We start from the raw sequence: 17,543 nt of genomic DNA, 5'->3' as shown, positions 1-17,543 counted from the left end.
TGGAGGACATAATGAACCTATATAATCTCACCAAGAGAAAAGGGAGTAAGGCGAAGTATGCAAATTATAGTGCAAGAGCTCTGCTATATTGGGAGAGGAGACCATACTACAAGCTTGAGGAGAGGATATCCTTTGTTAGAAGGTATACATTTTTTGTACTTTCATTTTGGATTAATAGATTCATGTTCCTTCTCTGTATCTACATGTTTTCAATGATACTTCTTATTATTTCTATGATGTTTTGAGCTAACGATCTTCTAACGAAGATCAATTTTCATGTTTTCATGTTTGTGATTGTGTGTAGGTATTGATATCGAGTGTGGACAAACTAGATCATTTGATTAGAGCCTTGGGATTTTGCATCGAGCTCAAAACCTTTCACCAATTTGCGAGGAGGTTAGGTGCAGACTTTTTCCTCTTAACATCTAGATTTGTTTGTATGTTGCATGCATGAGCATTGATTTTGGATCGATTTATCTATACATTAGTCATTTTTCTTTTTGCTATCTGGTGATCTTAATCATGCATGATATCGCGGAGCAATAACTCCTTGCATAATTAAATGCAACATAATTGGTGCTTTCAATGAGATATTTTTCATTTGCTCTCTTTGTCTTTGTATCCCTTCTTTTTTTCTTTAGATATGATTTTATCTTATTAATATTGAGTTCTATGTGTGTTTTTTTTATTACTTTTTATCTCCATTGGTTTTACTTGCTTCAGATCTGAGCTGATCTTAAATCTAGATTTTTGTTTATGTTTTTTTATTATCAAAGAATAACAAGCCACAACTATTTTATCAATTAGTGCTCTTTTCTGTGAATAATTTTTTAAAACTAATCACATATCTAGAATCCTCTTAGAATTCTACCAAAAAAAAAAACAAATCATTGAAAATGGACTCAGTATGAGGGAGTTATGGCCAATTGAAGACTAGTCAGTTTGATTTTTTTTATTTTTTTATTTTTTATTTTTTATTTTTTTTTATTATTTTTTTTTTCCGACCTTGCGCACGAGTGTTTTTTCTATTCGTTTCTATTCTTTTATATACATAATTTGATAAAAATAACTACAAATATGGAATCCTCTTGAAGTTTTAGCCAAAAAAAAACCACCTAAAACGGAGTATGTATGAGGAAGATATGAATGATTGAAAAATCAACCTATCTTCTATCCATTTTTCCCAATTTTTTAGTTTTGTTTCAGCTTGTTTGCTTGATTTTTTAGGTTTTTTTCTTCAAAACTTGCTGCTATTTGTTGGATCTGTTTGTTATTTTTGCTTTCAACTGTGAAATAGATAAGATTTGAGCATACTCTTGTTGTTTTTTTATCCTTCCTTTTATGCTACTCTAAGGTTTTCCTTGGAATTTGGTGTGCTTTGGTTGGGGCTATTGTCTTCATCTTTGGATCCAATTTTTCAAATATGTTTAGTTGATCATGTAACAACTAAGATCTATTTTTTATTTGAATTTTTACTTTGTTTGGATTTTTTCACTTCTTCTCTTTCTTCTCTTGTTTTTTTGTCACAATTGGTGGTGTTGTGATTGGTTGTGCAACTGCCATCTAGAAAAGTTCATTTGAGTGTGTTTTTTATTACTTTGTATCACTCTCATTCAATCTTGTTTAGGCCTTCGTACCTCTAGGATCTGGCTTTGACCTTTTTAGAACATTGGCCTTAGTTAAGCCATTGTGCTACAACCCTAGCCTGTTGACATTGCCTTCCTTCTTCCACTTTTGGCTTTCGGTTTGATCACTTTGAGTGTGTTTGTTTGGCTTTGTTTTCCTAGCGTTAATTCTTTTGGAGTTCGTTGTGTTCTTGCTTGGAAACTTTTCCTTGTATCTTCTTGATTATTTTGGTTTGTTTTTGGGTCATTAAAAAAAAAATTGGGATAATTTGCATATTATAATTTAGTGAGAGGTGCATCAATAGGCATTGGTGTGTTGTGTGGAAAAACTCTTACCCTCCTGTAGTTAGAATTCATCGAACTAAAATGAGAATTTTCATATAGCTTCATCAGGGTTACTAACAAGAGTCATTCACACCATCTAAGTTTCACGCTACATCCGAATTATTTAAACAAAAACCACCTAAAATTAACGTGATAATAAAAGCAACTAGACTTGTATTTTTATTTTACTGGTAGTACAACAACACTAGCTTAGGCTAGGGTCTTGGAGATAGGTGTGTGAGTCAACTGCTCCAAGACTACAAAACAAACAAAGAAGCTTGTGGTAGGGAGTTAAATCCATTTGTAGTATTTCGGTTTGGGATGCCCTTCTAACAAAAGGGCTAAGCATGGGGTCACACTTGGGCTAGGCGAGGTGATGTGACCCATTTTGCTTATTTTTGGGTGGCACGATATAGTGGAATTTCCACGCATAAAAAAATGTTATTAGCAATTGATATAGCACTTGGGGACCACTTGGGAGGAAACTCTCAAGGGGGTTTCGGTCTTAACTCTTTGAGTTAAGTGTCCTGCCCTTGCATGTGGATTTGTCCTGTGGTTGTTCCCCTAGGTCGTGTTATTATCATTGGTGACCATAGTGACCTATATTTTAGGGCTCATACACAGGTGCAGGGTCGGGTTCGTCTTCTCTGTACTTGGGATAGATATTATTCATACACTCTCATTCCTCTCGGAGGGTGCCTTGTGGCTAATAAGGGCACTTGTACCGAGTTCACAGCCAAAAGGGTTGGGAAGCTGGTCGCTAGGATAGTTGTTCCACCACCAACTTCTTTGCTCATGTGTGCTATCTCTAAGGACATTTATAGTGTGTGGTGTTTGTTCTAAGTCCATATTTTTGGCCTTAGGGTGTTTGCACTAACATAATTGTGTTAAATTATGTTTTTTCACCTTGGCTGAATTTATTTGTTGTTAGTCATGACATCTTCACGGTTTGCCCCCTGAACGATGTGGAATTATCACTCCTACATGAAGTGCTAAATACTTATATCAAAACATATTTTTGGAGTCTCTACCTGGTCCTTCTAGTACTGATCTAATCTCTATTGAGACTTTGGTAGATGATTCTGCTTCTCCTGCCAATCCACCTTTGAGTGGTCCACTAGGACCTGAGTTATTGTGGTTGAACCCTGATAGTTCTACACTTGCTTATACTTTCATACATTTATTAGTTTTCTACCCTATGGTGGAGCCTGAGACCTCATTACATTATCCATTGATGGTGTCAACTTCCATGTCATCATTGTCGTCTCTTAGTGGGGTCATACCTACTCCTCTGTCTACACCTCTCACAACTTCTTGGGGCATTCCACCTATTTCCTCTATAACTCATATGAATTTCCCTCATGTGTCTATGCCTATTCCATATTCTATTCCCACCGTAGGAGTTAATCCAATTTATCCGGTAGGGTCAGGATTCATTTATTCTTCATTTGCTCAACCCACTATTCTTGTCCCTTAGTTAGGTATAGTTACTTCGGTAAATCGATATCATGGATCACCAGTTGTTCCTAGTCAAGATAGGGGAAATGTTGTGTCTAATATTTCACAAGCTTGCTACAGTTCTCTCATTGGAGGGATGACACCTACCAACACCTTTCCTAGGGGGGCTAGTTTACTTGGGGGCAACCCTGCTGCTAGTATTGTCACCCACATAGGTTATCCTCCTTATGTTAGTCTGTTGAAGGCTTCATATTTCTACTGCTCCAACATGGGGGATAACCACCCGGTCTGGACCTTAAGACAACTCCTTTTCCATTTAAAGTGGTGGCTCCGACTGGGGATAATGGGACCAATTTCTCAGTATGGGTTTTAAAATGAGAGTGGGTGGTTTACGAGTGATTGCAATAGAATAATGATAACTTGAATGCCCTATTCTATCATGCAAATATCTAGCTAACTTAATCTAATATAAACATGGGTATTTCTGTATAATATGCAATCTACAAAGATATCTGCTTGACATGTGATAATAAAGATCAATCACGCATAAAACAAAGATGATAACGTGTAAAGATAATTTCTTTGACTAAATAGTTAGTCAAAGAAATGTATAAACTATATCGCATATGTGATGATATATATATATATATATATATATATATATATATATATATATATATATATATATATATATATATATATATATATATATATATATATATATATATATATATATAGATATATAAATATATAGATATATATATATATATATATATATATATATATATATATATATATATATGAAAATAAATAATCTCAGCTAGGCATCATACAATAGTGCAATTAATGCTTTAACAGAAAAAACATATCTCATATACAATTCATGAAAATAAAGTGTTGTCACTAATTAAACAGAAACATGTCTAATCATATAAGATAAAAGTACCATATATGTGAAGTTCTGCTCATTTGACTAATGACATAGATCAACTCCTTTCTTCAAATCAAATTATCTTCCAAGTATACAAAAGTGCATCAGCAAAGGAAAGTAGTCTGATATTTAAAAGAAACAATCATGTTCCATAATTTCACCAAAGCATTCACAAACTTACAATAGTGCATTATTTGCAAATGTTTTTGATAAAATTCTGGACCCTTCTCTAAATGCATGAGAAGGGTATAAATACTATTCTAACTAATGTTCAAAAATAGATTATACAAAAATTTGAGGAGGTTTCAAACAACCTTCCTCCTAACTAGTTAACTAACTCTAAAAATAAATAGTGGCTTGATGAGTAGAGGCTATGATGATGATTTTCTATCTACCAGCTTGTCCTTCAAATCGCATATATTGGCCATCGATTTGACTTGAGGAGGTGCCCCAAACTGTGTTCTGACCTGTCCTGCGAAAATTGCATCTGTGAGAGGTGGAAGCATCCACTGAGTTGAATGGAGAGAGCAGTTAAGGGTCATGATTTGACTGTGTGGCTTGATGAGGTATTGCCAATATGACTCCCAATCAGTCTTTGCTAATTTTGCGATTGCTTCCCTTTGAGTTTCTGCTCTTTCCTTTCATCTATTATGCAAGTGATTCAGATCGGGTAGTTCTTTTGGGTTGCCTTATTTCACTAATTTGGTGGAAAACAAAGTATGGTTTACCGCCTTTACTATATTCTTTGACACCCCAACTGCTCTTGCCACTGCTATTTCGGCTTGTTTGATCCTTGCGTCCCAATCCATGAAAAGAATGTCCTTGTGTGTCTCCTCGATCTCAGGTAGATTGGCTTTCCTCCCCTCTTCTGTTTCTTGCCATTCGATGAACTCTGAGATTCTTGTGTTTAGATTAGTAAACTCAGTTCTCTGGTCAATCGCTTTATCCGTTAGCTGGTCAGTAGTGATCAGATAAGGAGCGATATGTGACATCTTTTGGAAAAATTGTTCTTGTTGTTTTAATAAGATAGAATTAAGCTCTAGCACCTCTTTAATGAATTCCTTGACAGTAGGAACATCATTATATATTTACATGGCTTGCTGCAAATCTTGGAGTTGCATGTTTTTGGCTGATATGTCTACTTCGTGGCTTATTTTCAGCACCTCCATGCTCTGTTGCAATTGGGCCAATTGCTCAGCAGCTTGCCTGTTCACACTTTCCCTCTCTGTTTTGAGCTGCTGCTCGAGTTGTGTAATATTTTCTTCTTTCTCCTTCAAAAAAACATATATTTAAGTAGCTTTGTCCCTAGTAGCAGTTGCGTATGCTCCTGTAAACTGTGACAATCTAGTCAATTTTTCAGCTGGGTTGGAAGGGACGTCCTTCCAAACTATGTCCATTGGCTCATTCCTAGGTGGGAGTTCGGGTGTTTCTATCCTTCTCCTTTTCCTCTGTCTCCTTACTACAACCTTGTGTAGCGGGCTGTAGAACACATCAAGAGGAGGGATTTCAGTCACCTTCAAGACAATTTCCGATGTGGGCAGAGCGGAGATGATTTTAGTCTGCTGAGACGTCGTCACTTTCTCATCCATCGTTTCAGACTCTGTATTCTTATGAACATGCATAGGAGTTTCACACTCCATAGTTTCTTGGGCATCTGTTGTCTTGGGAGTGTCTTGTAGTTTCTTATTGAGTTGATCCCAATCCTGCTCCAGACTCTTACTTTTGATCTCCGAACCAATATATTTGGATGGAGTACTCATACCTTGCTTTTCAGCTGATTTCCTACTAGATTCTGCAGTAGTCTCGATGTCTTGGGCTTTCTCTATATTCAGTGCTTTCCCTGTATCTGCATGAGACTCTATGCGAGAATCAGGTCCCTCGCTGTTGACAGTCACACTGGGGGTAGGCTTGTCCTTGATTTTCAACAAATGTAGTGGGATTACCTCGAGCCTTTTGTTTTTGAACTCCTGAAAGCTCTCAAAATCTCCAGGACTCAGATTTGTCCTTGCCCATTCGAATGATTGTTCGAAGGATTGAGCCGACTGTAAAAGGTCTTCAAAATTATTAGCCTCATGGTTATAAGGCTTGATCTTTACTACAGTGGTGATGTTATATGCTATCTTGTCTGGATCAAATTGCCTTTTGGGCAAAGTATGGAGCTCGAGACTTTCTAGACTTATTGAATCCTTTATCGCATGATTAAAATTTGTTAATGAAATGGAACCGCACCTAATAGGAAAAGACGGCCATAATAACTTCTTGCTTTCTTTTAGAACTTTGTCAGGCCTTGTCCCACGGTCTGGTGGGTTATTTCTCTTGCTAACAATTTATCAGAGACATACAAAGGGAGGACAAGTGGGTCTATTGTGCTACCAAAAACCCTAATGTAGGTGAACCATTATTCAACAAAATATTTTCCGACATCCAGAAGGTCTGTAGTGACTTCTTGAGAAAACCTGGGGGATTTCTTATTGAAAATTAATTGATGCAATGGAAAAATAACAACATGGCATATTTTATAGAAATGGGGTATATAATGGGATTCCCAAATTTTCTTATGGCTGAGATGGATAGGGTAGGGGTCCTACAAGGTCCATTTCCAACCCATGATTGGAAATTTAGTGCAGAAACAGATGGCATCCATAATGTAGGCACTAAAATAGAATGGAGGAAGGTTCTCTGGAGAGGAGGATCTCTTCTGTTGATATTCAGTGATGACGGTGGCTAGGTTATCACATAGGATGGTGGCCCAATTCATAATGTGGGAATTAACACAAGCATCGATAAGAGGAATCCATTCTATATAAAACTTAGCATTATTAGGTAACTCATATAGTCTACATAACATAGCAGCTGCATAGTTGTAGGGGTTTTCAAAAGAGGCTACAGGATACATACCCGTTTTATCAAATTTGAACTTGTTCTCCAATACTCTCCAGCGCTAAATCATCTTGAGGGGTTATTCTTCTTCTTTGCGGAGTTGGCCACATATGTTTTATCATATATATCCTAAGGGTCAAGTATATGGTACATTTGCTTTAGGTCTTCTGCTCTGAATGACCCCATGAGTTCCATTCTCAAGTTCCTGAATTGCCTATCTTCAATGGTGAGGTTTTCCACCACCCACCTAATCATATCAATGTATGGGAGGATCTTTTCTCTCGCTCCTATTCTATGAAGGAAAGAACATGCGTTATCCTTGAATTGGAGTCCCGAAGGGCTTATTGAGTCAGTTGTTGCTTTTGTTATAGTAATCTTGGGATGCTCGTCCTCAAGCCTATTGTATATGACCTCCCAAGCTGTTTCTCCCCCATTAGCACCGCAGACCATATCAGAGAATGTAGTAGACATTTTTATTAGCTCAAACTTTGTAATGCTATATTTTTTTTGTTTTTCATCACCGTCCGCAATGACATGTCTTTTGTAGCTTGCCTGAAATGGACGAGATATATCAGCGCAGAGAATATTGGGAAATTAAGGCTAAAAGCTTTGGGAAAAGAATTTGAATCATGGGACGATTTCAAATGATATACTCAGCGTTAACTAGCCATAACTTGGAAAATCATTACCTCTCCTCAGGTGCTAAACATTAATTACCCCGTTAAACTGTTCATTATTATATTAAAACTCAGTTACTTCCCACGCTTACTCCTTTATTCGCGCATTTCAAATTTTTAAAATGATGTTATATAGCATTACCTGCTCATAATGAAAAATGCAATTGCGATTATCGCAATATCACATTTCACAAATTGTTGGCGGATGACATAGTAGTAGGTCATATTTACTTGCGACTTTTGCGAAATGCGATTGCGATTTCTTAAGGGGTTTTGATCTGTATGTCACAACGGGAGGTTTGATCACATATCACAATTCCATTAAGGTGTTTATGATCATCACATGGAAAAAAAGCGATTTTCAATTTGCGACGAGGATCTTGAACTTGGGTCGTTCTAAGAGTTTTCAAGGCAATTTCTTAGAGTTAGGATTTATTTTTTAAAGACTAAAAAATTTAAAAAAGGGTCCCCATTTATATGTCTAACATTAGCTATTACTATATATAAATGGGGGGTTATTTCATAGTACAAAAATTGGCGATTCACTTGGGAGAACCAGTTATCTCTGATTGGTTTTCTGAAATTTCTATAACTTTCAAAGTAAGAATATTTATAGGAATAATATTTACATGAGTTATAAAGTAAACAACATTTCTCTAGAATCATAATCACTTACCCAGTCTATTTTTTTTTTTTTTTGGTGTGGTTCACGGACACCCTGGTCATTGGGTGGTTGCTACGTCCATAGAAATATCTGAGCTAATCAACCCCAAAGGGAATCAAGTCCCACGACAAATAACTAGGCCTAACCCCAAGAGCTTCGGGGAGAATTGACCCTGTGACCTCTCGATTGGCAAGGCACTGATTTGACCAGTTGAGCTAACCCTTGGGGCTTCTTACCCAGTCTATTTATTCAACTACATTACCCTTTATAGTGATAAAAATACAAATGGCTTCACCAGTCAATATTAAGATTTTAAAGAGATATAGCAGGTGTCTTTCTACAGATTAATTTTTTAGTCTTTTTACTCATTTATCACATATAAAGCCTCTGCTACCAGTAGGCATTCATAGCCTCAATAGGGTTATCTTTTAACCAATAATGATTCATTGTCCCATCTGAAGCAATCTTCAAAATTCAAAATGATATTCACTTGCTTCCAATCTCATTTGGATCTTGTCTTTTTTTTTCTTTTTTTATATAGCCTTTTCTTTTTAGTTTCTTAAAATACATTGTCTAGGCTTGGTAACCTAATAATGACAATGCCACTCACTGGTTGTAACTAAATTGAACAAGCTGGCACTTGATGAGACCCATTGTCCTTTGATTGATTAGATCATTGGCTATTACCTTGTTTTGGTATGCAGTTTTGGTAATATCAGTTTAATTATTTCCCTATGATCACAGTAAACAAGCTCATAATGAGACTTATTATCTTCTAAGTATTTTATATTTTAGAATTACACTCTTGAAAAGGAAAATTTTATCAGATGGGGTGAATCATTGGCTCATTTAAGAGTTTTGGATGGTAATGATAGAGTTTTAAGATACTGATCTGCAAAAAGTCCTTACTAAGTTAAAGATTCTTTTCTTGACTGATAACAATACATCTATACGTTGTAAATGTAAGAGCTTTTTCATAGAATAAATGTTCCAGCAGATCAAGTTTTTCCAAAGAAATTAGGCTTACTTTGATACTCAAATTTCCTAATTATTTCTTTAACTTTTCCTACTTATAGAAGTGAAAAATAAAAAATATTATCAAAGATTTTATTTTGAAAAAACCAGAATTAAATACTACTTAACCTTTATTTTCCTAAGAATTTTAAAGGGGATATGATACAAAATTAGAAGAGGTTATCTTCTAGGAAAAGTATTTCTTTAGAATTTTCCCATTAACGAGCAAGGAATTTGTCCTTCCTGATAAGTCTTGTAAAAGAAATGTTGATTGACCAATTTTCTCAATGACTTGGAAAGGGCCAAGCCATAGTCTTTGGAATTTGGTATGTTTACCTTTTTCCTCGTGTGCTTTGTCCCATTTCAAAACTAGATCACCTACTTCAAAATTTTTATGACTAACAGAGGTTGTATTAAAAGAGGCTTTGACTAATTGCTGATGATGGAAGTGGGTTGCTTTAGCCTTTTCTCGTTCTTCCTCGAGTTTAAGAATCTAGAATTGTCTTGCTTGGAGAGAGGAGGAAGGGTTTTCATTGATGAATTGCACTAGGGCGAGAGATGGAATTGCTATGTTTGTGGGGAGAACAACTTCTTTTCCATAAACTAAAGCAAAAGGAGAAGAACCGATGGAGGCCTTCTGTGTAATTTTGTCTGCCCAAAGAGCAAATGTCAATGCTTTGTGCCAATTCCTATGATTTTGGTCAATAGTTCTTTTGATGATTCTGATGAGGTTTTTGTTTGTTGATTCTGCTAGTCCATTACCTTGTGGATAATAGTTGGTTGAATACTTTAATTTAAAACCTCTCTTCAAAGAAAACTCTACCATTGTATTTCCAGAGAAATAAGATGAATTGTCAAACATTAAAGCTGTTGGTAAGCCAAACCTGGTAATTGTGTACTGTTTAATGAAGTCCGTAATGCTTTTTGTATTAGCTATCTTTTAGGGGGATATCTTCCACCCATTTTTTAAAATAATCAGTAGCTGTAAGGATGTATTTGTGCTGCTTGGAAGAGTTAGGAACAATCTCAACAATTATATATAATCCCCATTATTCGAATGGTTGTTGGATGTTCACTGGTTGCAAAGGGAATGCTGGCTTCTTTTCTCTTCTAGCTGTAGTTTGACAGGTTTTACATTTTCTTGCATATTCATACGCATCCTTGAATAGTGTTGGCCAATAATAACTTGCATGAAGGATTTTGTGAGCTGTGGTGTTTCCTCCAAAATGTCCTCCAGCTCGTCCATCATTTAATTCTTGCATGACCTTTTCAGCTTTAGGTTTTTCTAGGAATCTTAACAGTACCGTATCATAATTTTTTCTAAACAATACATCATTGATTAATTCATACTTATTTGATTTCAACCTTAAAGCACGCTTTGTTTTATAATTAAGATGCATAGGGGCATATCCATTCTTCAAATAAAACTTCAAATCAGCATATTGCGATTGCACATCATTGAGGCTTACCTCTGATATCTGCACTTCATTACCTTGGTCTTCTTCTGCTGATAGGTGGGAAGCTCTAGTTAACATCCTGCAAAAACCTTGGCCCCTAAAAATTTTAGCTGGCTAGATTTCTACATCGTACTCTTGAAGCACAGTAACCCAATTGGATCTTTTCTCCCCTACTTCTCTTTGAATCAATAATTGCCTTACCATAGGGTAAGGTACTACTATTTTTGTATGGGTTTTAAGAAGAAAAGGTCTGAAATGTTTCAGGGTTTTAAAAATAACAAAATCTTGTTTCTCAATAGGTAAATAATTTAACTTGACAATTTGCAAGTTAGAACTGAAAAAAGAGATGGGTGCCTCGATATTTTGATCATTCAACTGTGTTAAAACCGCTGCATATGATGTATCGGATGAAAAAGTGTACAACACAAAAGGTTTGAGAAAGTCAGGGGTTGTTAAAGAAGGAGCATTGATAATGTCTTTTTAATCAACTCAAATGATTCTCTTTCATCTTTACCCCACTTGAAGACTGCGTTTTTTCTTATCATTGCTTGAAGGGGTAGGACAATCTATGAAAAATCTAGAACAAATATTTTTACAAAATTAATTTGGCCTAGGAACAATTGCATGGTCTTTTTGTTATGTGGGAGAGGAATTTTTTCAATCTCTTGGACTCTATTAGGATCGATGTAAATCCCTTTCTTGGACACTATAAATCCAAGGAGTTTGCCTTCTGGTAAAGCAAAATAAGATTTTTTTGGATTTAAGGAAATGCCATATTTCTTGCATCTTTCAAAAATATGCTTCAAGTCATTTAAATCATTGTTTCTATCCTTATAATAGACTATGATGTCATCTAGGTAAATAACAACTGATTTATTAATCAGACCTTTGAAAGCAATATCCATAGCACGTTGAAATGTAACCTCTGCAATTATGAGTTTGAAAGGCATCTTCTGATAAGTGTATGTTCCCCACTTGGTCCTGAATGTTGTCTTTAATCTGTCATCTGGATTTAGAAGAATTTGATTGTATCTTGAAAATCCATCTAGAAAAGACATTAATTCGGAACCTGCAACTGATTGCAATATTTGCTCCATAGTAGGCAGAGGAAAGTTATCATTTTGACAAGCTCTATCAATACAAATCCTAATATCACCGTCCTTTTTCGTCACAGGGACCATATTTGATACCCATTTTGAGTGTCTAATAGGAAAGATTATTTTGGCTTTGAGGAGTTTGTCCAATTTAGATTTGATTTGACTTTCAAGGTTTGGGTGAATTTTCCTAAGATTCTGTTGTACTAGCTTTTCATTCGAAGTCATTGGTATGGTATGTTGAATTACAGAGGTATCATAGGTCTTGAGATCTACATAATCCCAGGAAAAGACACCTTTATATGTTTTTAACAACTTAATGAATGATATCCTTTCTTCAGATGATAAACCAAGACCTAGGTTGACATTTTGAGGTTTTTCAGTTGACCCTAGGTTTACCACTTCAAATCTTAGAGTAGAACTCTAAGTTTTGGAGTTGGTAGTCTTCTTGAATCTGTCCTTTAAATCATAGAGATCTTCCATCTTAACTACAAACTTCGGAATTGGTTTTGATATTGTTTATGGTTGATTTGCATATCATGCTCATGTTCATCTGTGGTCTGTTCCTCATAAGACCCTTCTGATGTAAGGAAATCGATTATATCTGTTATAGCTCCAAATCTCACTCTTGATGTTTGTGATGCTGCACTCATGGCCTAGGGAAACCCCTCCTTCTAGACCTGGTCCAAATACTTAAAAAACAATGCTTTACTCCCTATATGCATCATTTTCCTGAGCTAAACGTGTGTGTACGTGGGTCAGTGTATACCCAACCCACGTATATGTCTTAAAACACTTAAAAAAATTAAATCTCCTTAATTTCAAGTGGAGATCACGGGTTTTACCTGTTGATTACCTATTAGTGCCTGTGGCCCAACTGTTCCCAACGAATTCCCAACTAAAAAACTACTTTGGGAGAAGTATAAAAGGCTTCAATGGGAAGGCCTAAAGGAGGAGAGAATAGAGAGAAAAATCACTCTGTTGAGATTATCCCAGATCAAGTCTGAAGATCCTTGTGCTTCCAGCACTTCCCCCATTACAGGAAACCCTTGTTTCCTTGAGTTATGATGTCTTTTTGTTGAGATATCCTTGAGTGAGTTATGGAAGGACCTTGTTGAAGGCTTGAGATTGGACGAATCCGGAGGACGGTTCCGCTTGGAGCCTGCGAAAGGAAGACTTAGGTGAAATCATTCCTTTCTATACTTTAGTTATCTATAATAAAAGAAACACTTGTCTTGTTCCTGATATGAATCTTCTTCATGCTTATGATATCAATGTTATGATTTACATATGAATGGTTGTTTTAATTGTATAACTAACTACCTTTCAATATGCTATGAAGTTGATTTCTTTATGATGTTTAGTCCATATACTGCTGTACTTTCTTGAATTGATTGTTTTGCAGGTTGAAGGAGCAGAAGGAACTCCAAGAGGGTTTGGACCCTAGTTGGATCTTCCCAAATGATAACCCCCAGGTGCACCCCTCTTCGGGTAGTTTGTTTGTATTAGCATTATGGCTATGTGGAATGCTTGTTTTTCTTTATAGATAATCCATGCTCTGCTAGGGTATTGACCCAAGACCCTAGGGGACATTCTCCCTTAACAGAATTGGCGACTCCACTGTGGAAAACAGTATCGTTGTTCCTAGTTTGGGTTTGTTCAAGCCAATCAAGGCTCAAATGTTTATTTACTTGCTGTGACTGAATAGTTTGTTCTTGTAGGAACTTGAATTGTAAGTTTTATCAGTTTCTTCAGACTGTTTTTTGTTTTTTCTTGAAATCTGCTATATACGCAGTTTTTATAGTTTACAGAAGCATATGTACGCAAGTTTCCTCAAGTAAACCCATTTATACACAGGTTTCCTTGGGCTGAATAGTGTATACACGCATCTGTGCACTAGCACAGTCGCGTATACCCTAAAATCTTCAAGATTTTTCAAATATTTTTCTTTCTGAAGATCTGTCTGTTGGTCTGAATCTGTCCTGAATAGTTACTTTTCTGTGTCAGTCTTTGTTTTTACAACAAGTACATGATTTCAAACTCTCTCCGGTTGTGGAAAGTGTTGGTCTTGTTTTATTTTGTTGCAAGCATAATCGTTTTTGTTTAAGCACACAAGATTTCTTATTGGGAATCTTGGCTGCTCTGGTCTTCCAGGGTAGAAAGATTGATCTCAATATTTGTGTCAAATCTTGTTTTGGCGACTTTTTGTTTGCATGTCAAAACTACATCTTTGTGACCATCTGCTTTTCTTACTCTCTGAAAGTTGTTGATTGACACTTTCTTGAAAGTTGTCTTTTTGATCTTTTGGTCTTTGTTTCCATGATCTTATTGCTGCTTTTTGATTGTTAAGAGCATCTTGAAGCACATTTTGTTTTGTTGAGTTTTCACCCATTTTGTGTTCTCAATTTGCAAAGTGTTTTGTTGCCTATTCTTCGATCATAAAGTTTTAGTCTTGTTTAGAGCACTTTTGAAAAGACATTTTTGTTTTTGCTTTTGAAGAAAACTTCTTGAAAAATTGGTTTTGCTTTCTTGACCTTTGTTTTCATTTAGTTTCTTTTTGCGAGTGAAAGTGCATTTTTCTTTTTCTTGAAACTTTCTTTTAGTGTTTGGACAAAAATGAGCACTAGCAACTTATATTCTATCTAAACATCTTAAGTGGTAAATTAGAATTGATAAACAAGTTACTTTCATTTCTTGATTTAGAATAGTCTTAAGTTTTGCATCAGCATGTACTCATTGCATTAGGATAAATTTGTGCGTCTTTTTAGGGAATCCATAGTTTTGTTAATTTTTGTGAGTGTGAAGCTTGAGTAAATGAAAAGAAAAGAAAAATTTGTTGCTTTCTTAGAAGTTCCTCTGAACTTAGTAGAAATTTCTTTCATCAAAGAACAAAAACAAGTGCATTTGCATATAGTTTGGTTTTTATTAATTTCTTTTGCGTCAAAAAACCACAAGTTTCATTTCTACTTATCCCTTGACTTAAAGAATAGCCCATTTAAAAACAAGCGCTAATTAAAATACACTAAATTTTTTTATAATTGTCAAGTTAGACACACCAAAAAGTTTTAGGATATTTTAGGGCTTTGGATTAGGCGAGTGGAGAGAAAACTCTCCAAGGCCATTTAAATTGTCAAACATAGGATTCTTAATAGTCAGTGCAAATCCAATAGCATTAGGAAGACCAGGAAAGCTCCGGATCTGGGAGTTAAGCATGAGGGTTTTTGAAGATAAGGAAGAGAGATACCCACTCTCCTACTTGTTGGATCTTACCTCAAGACTGTTCCGCCTGGCTTCTGACATGAGTTGGTAACTTTAGTTGCTTCTGCTAGGAATCTACATAGGTGGCTGCAGAGGGGAATCCCGTGGCACCTAAGGTCGACGTTGTATCACTCTCAATGGTACTACTGGAGGGCACCCTTGCGAAGCTTGGGGGCTTGCACCGATGTAGGTCCATTGTTAGGAGGTCAGCGTAGCTTTCTTTGTTACCTTTGCTGGTAGGACTGGGCCATCATTATCCTAGACTATCTTCGGAAGGCCCCTTACTTCACTTTCTTGTATTTTGGTGTTCGGTCGTCATCACCTGGAGCGGAAATAATTGAAAGTTGTTTGACTGACTAACATATTTTAGGGACTTTTTAGTGTGCGCTCTGTGCTCTTAGTTGGCCTAGCTTTCATTTTTTCTTGACTCTTTAATTAGATCTTAATAAAAAATTCAAAGTGGCTGACTGATCGCTTAGACGGTCTCGAATACTTCATGGTCTTTCACCACCAAGTTTAGAGCCTTCTCCTAGAAGGCGCAGAGGTAATACTGTCGGTCGGTTTCATTCTGTGGCAGCTGATGCATCATGGATTGATCCTCCCCTAGGGGGCATTAGTGTTCAAAACAGGCCTGGTACTTTCACAGAACGAGATAGGAACACTCCAGTTCTTTCTAGAGTTCTCTTTCAATCGGAAGATAACATAGAGGTAGAAGAACTCTAAGAGTCGTTAGCAGCTCTGAATTCTCCCCTACCTTCTAGCCATCCAAACGTATTAAAATACGTTGGGACTTTGACGCATAAACCTTCAATTCCAGGTCATATTACACACTTACCATCGATGACCACTACTGGAAGCATGGCTTCTACCACAAGTGCTACAACCATGCAGACTCCAACATTTGTACAAGGGGGAGGAACTATTTCCATCCCCTCTACATATTTATTTGGGTCTTTTTCTAGCACATCTTTAGTTGGGTCTACCTCCATTCCTTCTATGAGTGGAAATTCCCAAGCCAATGCTTTTAGTTCTAGATTCTTCCTGTTTGGCACCCATTCACAGGGTATTTCGTTAGTTCCATTCAGTGCCTCCACATCCATGATGGGTGGGTCGGCTTCATTTCAGGGTTTTCCTTTTGGAAGTGGTCATATACCACATTCCAACCCGACGATAGGATCTATGTCTTTTTCTGCTACAGGACAAAGCAGCAATCCCTTTCAAGGTTGGACAAGCCCTGCGGGTAGTGGCATGGGAACTGGGAATCCATTTTTCAGCCAACAAGGGAATAGGCCGTACTCCACAGTTAACACGTTTCGAAGTATTCCTCCCTTAGCTTCTGCTTGGAATCCTTATCAGGGGTTATCAACTCCTTATAATCCTTTAGGAGGAAGCTTCGCCGGTTATGGAGGTTTTTCGGCCAGAGTTGGTCAAACTCTAAGTTTTGCTGGATCACAAGGTCTGCCTTTTGGTTCAGCTGGTTCTGCTGGGTACTTCGGGTAGCTTAGTGCCTTCTAAAATCCAGGCCAATCTTTTCAGAACTTTGGGAGCTCCGCTCAGTCTGGGTGGAATCCCCAAGGTCCTCCTAGGCTTCCTTTACTCGCAACGTTGAATTTTCCATATCTCATGAAATTAACAAATGATCCAATCAAATACAATCTATCCTGGCTTCCAGTCCCAACCAAACGCCCTTCGAACATTCCTAAGTTCAAGGGGAAGGGCAGTGAAGACCCGGGCGACCATGCAACTGTTAGGATATTCCGACACATAGGATATAGTTAAGTTCAACTTGGTCTAGCATAGAGTTAGGTTAGAGTTAGGTAAAGTGTGTTTCTTTACCGTTGTACATTTTGTAACTTACAATCCGACGGTCACGATATGTAGTGATCCGACGGTTCACTCTCACCTCGGTATTACCGACACTTGATCCGTGGCTTGACACCCGATTGGTCCATGAGTTCTATTTAAAGCGCATGGAGGGTCATTGTTCGGGTAATCCGTGCATGAGAGAAGCTTATGTAAATTTTCATTCTTTGATTAATAAATTGTCTGTACCCACGTTGGGACAGGCCGTGGACTGTTTCCCTCCTTGCACTCTGAGGGTTTTAACCACGTCAAAAATACTGGTGTATTGATTTGAGATCTGGTTGTGAGCGGTGTCCTT

Source organism: Pinus tabuliformis, chromosome 7 (genome assembly GCF_031772625.1).
Source record: "Pinus tabuliformis cultivar Carrire ecotype Pingquan chromosome 7, CPIR1, whole genome shotgun sequence".
Taxonomy (NCBI): domain Eukaryota; kingdom Viridiplantae; phylum Streptophyta; class Pinopsida; order Pinales; family Pinaceae; genus Pinus; species Pinus tabuliformis.
Note: the sequence above shows the minus strand (reverse complement) of the source record.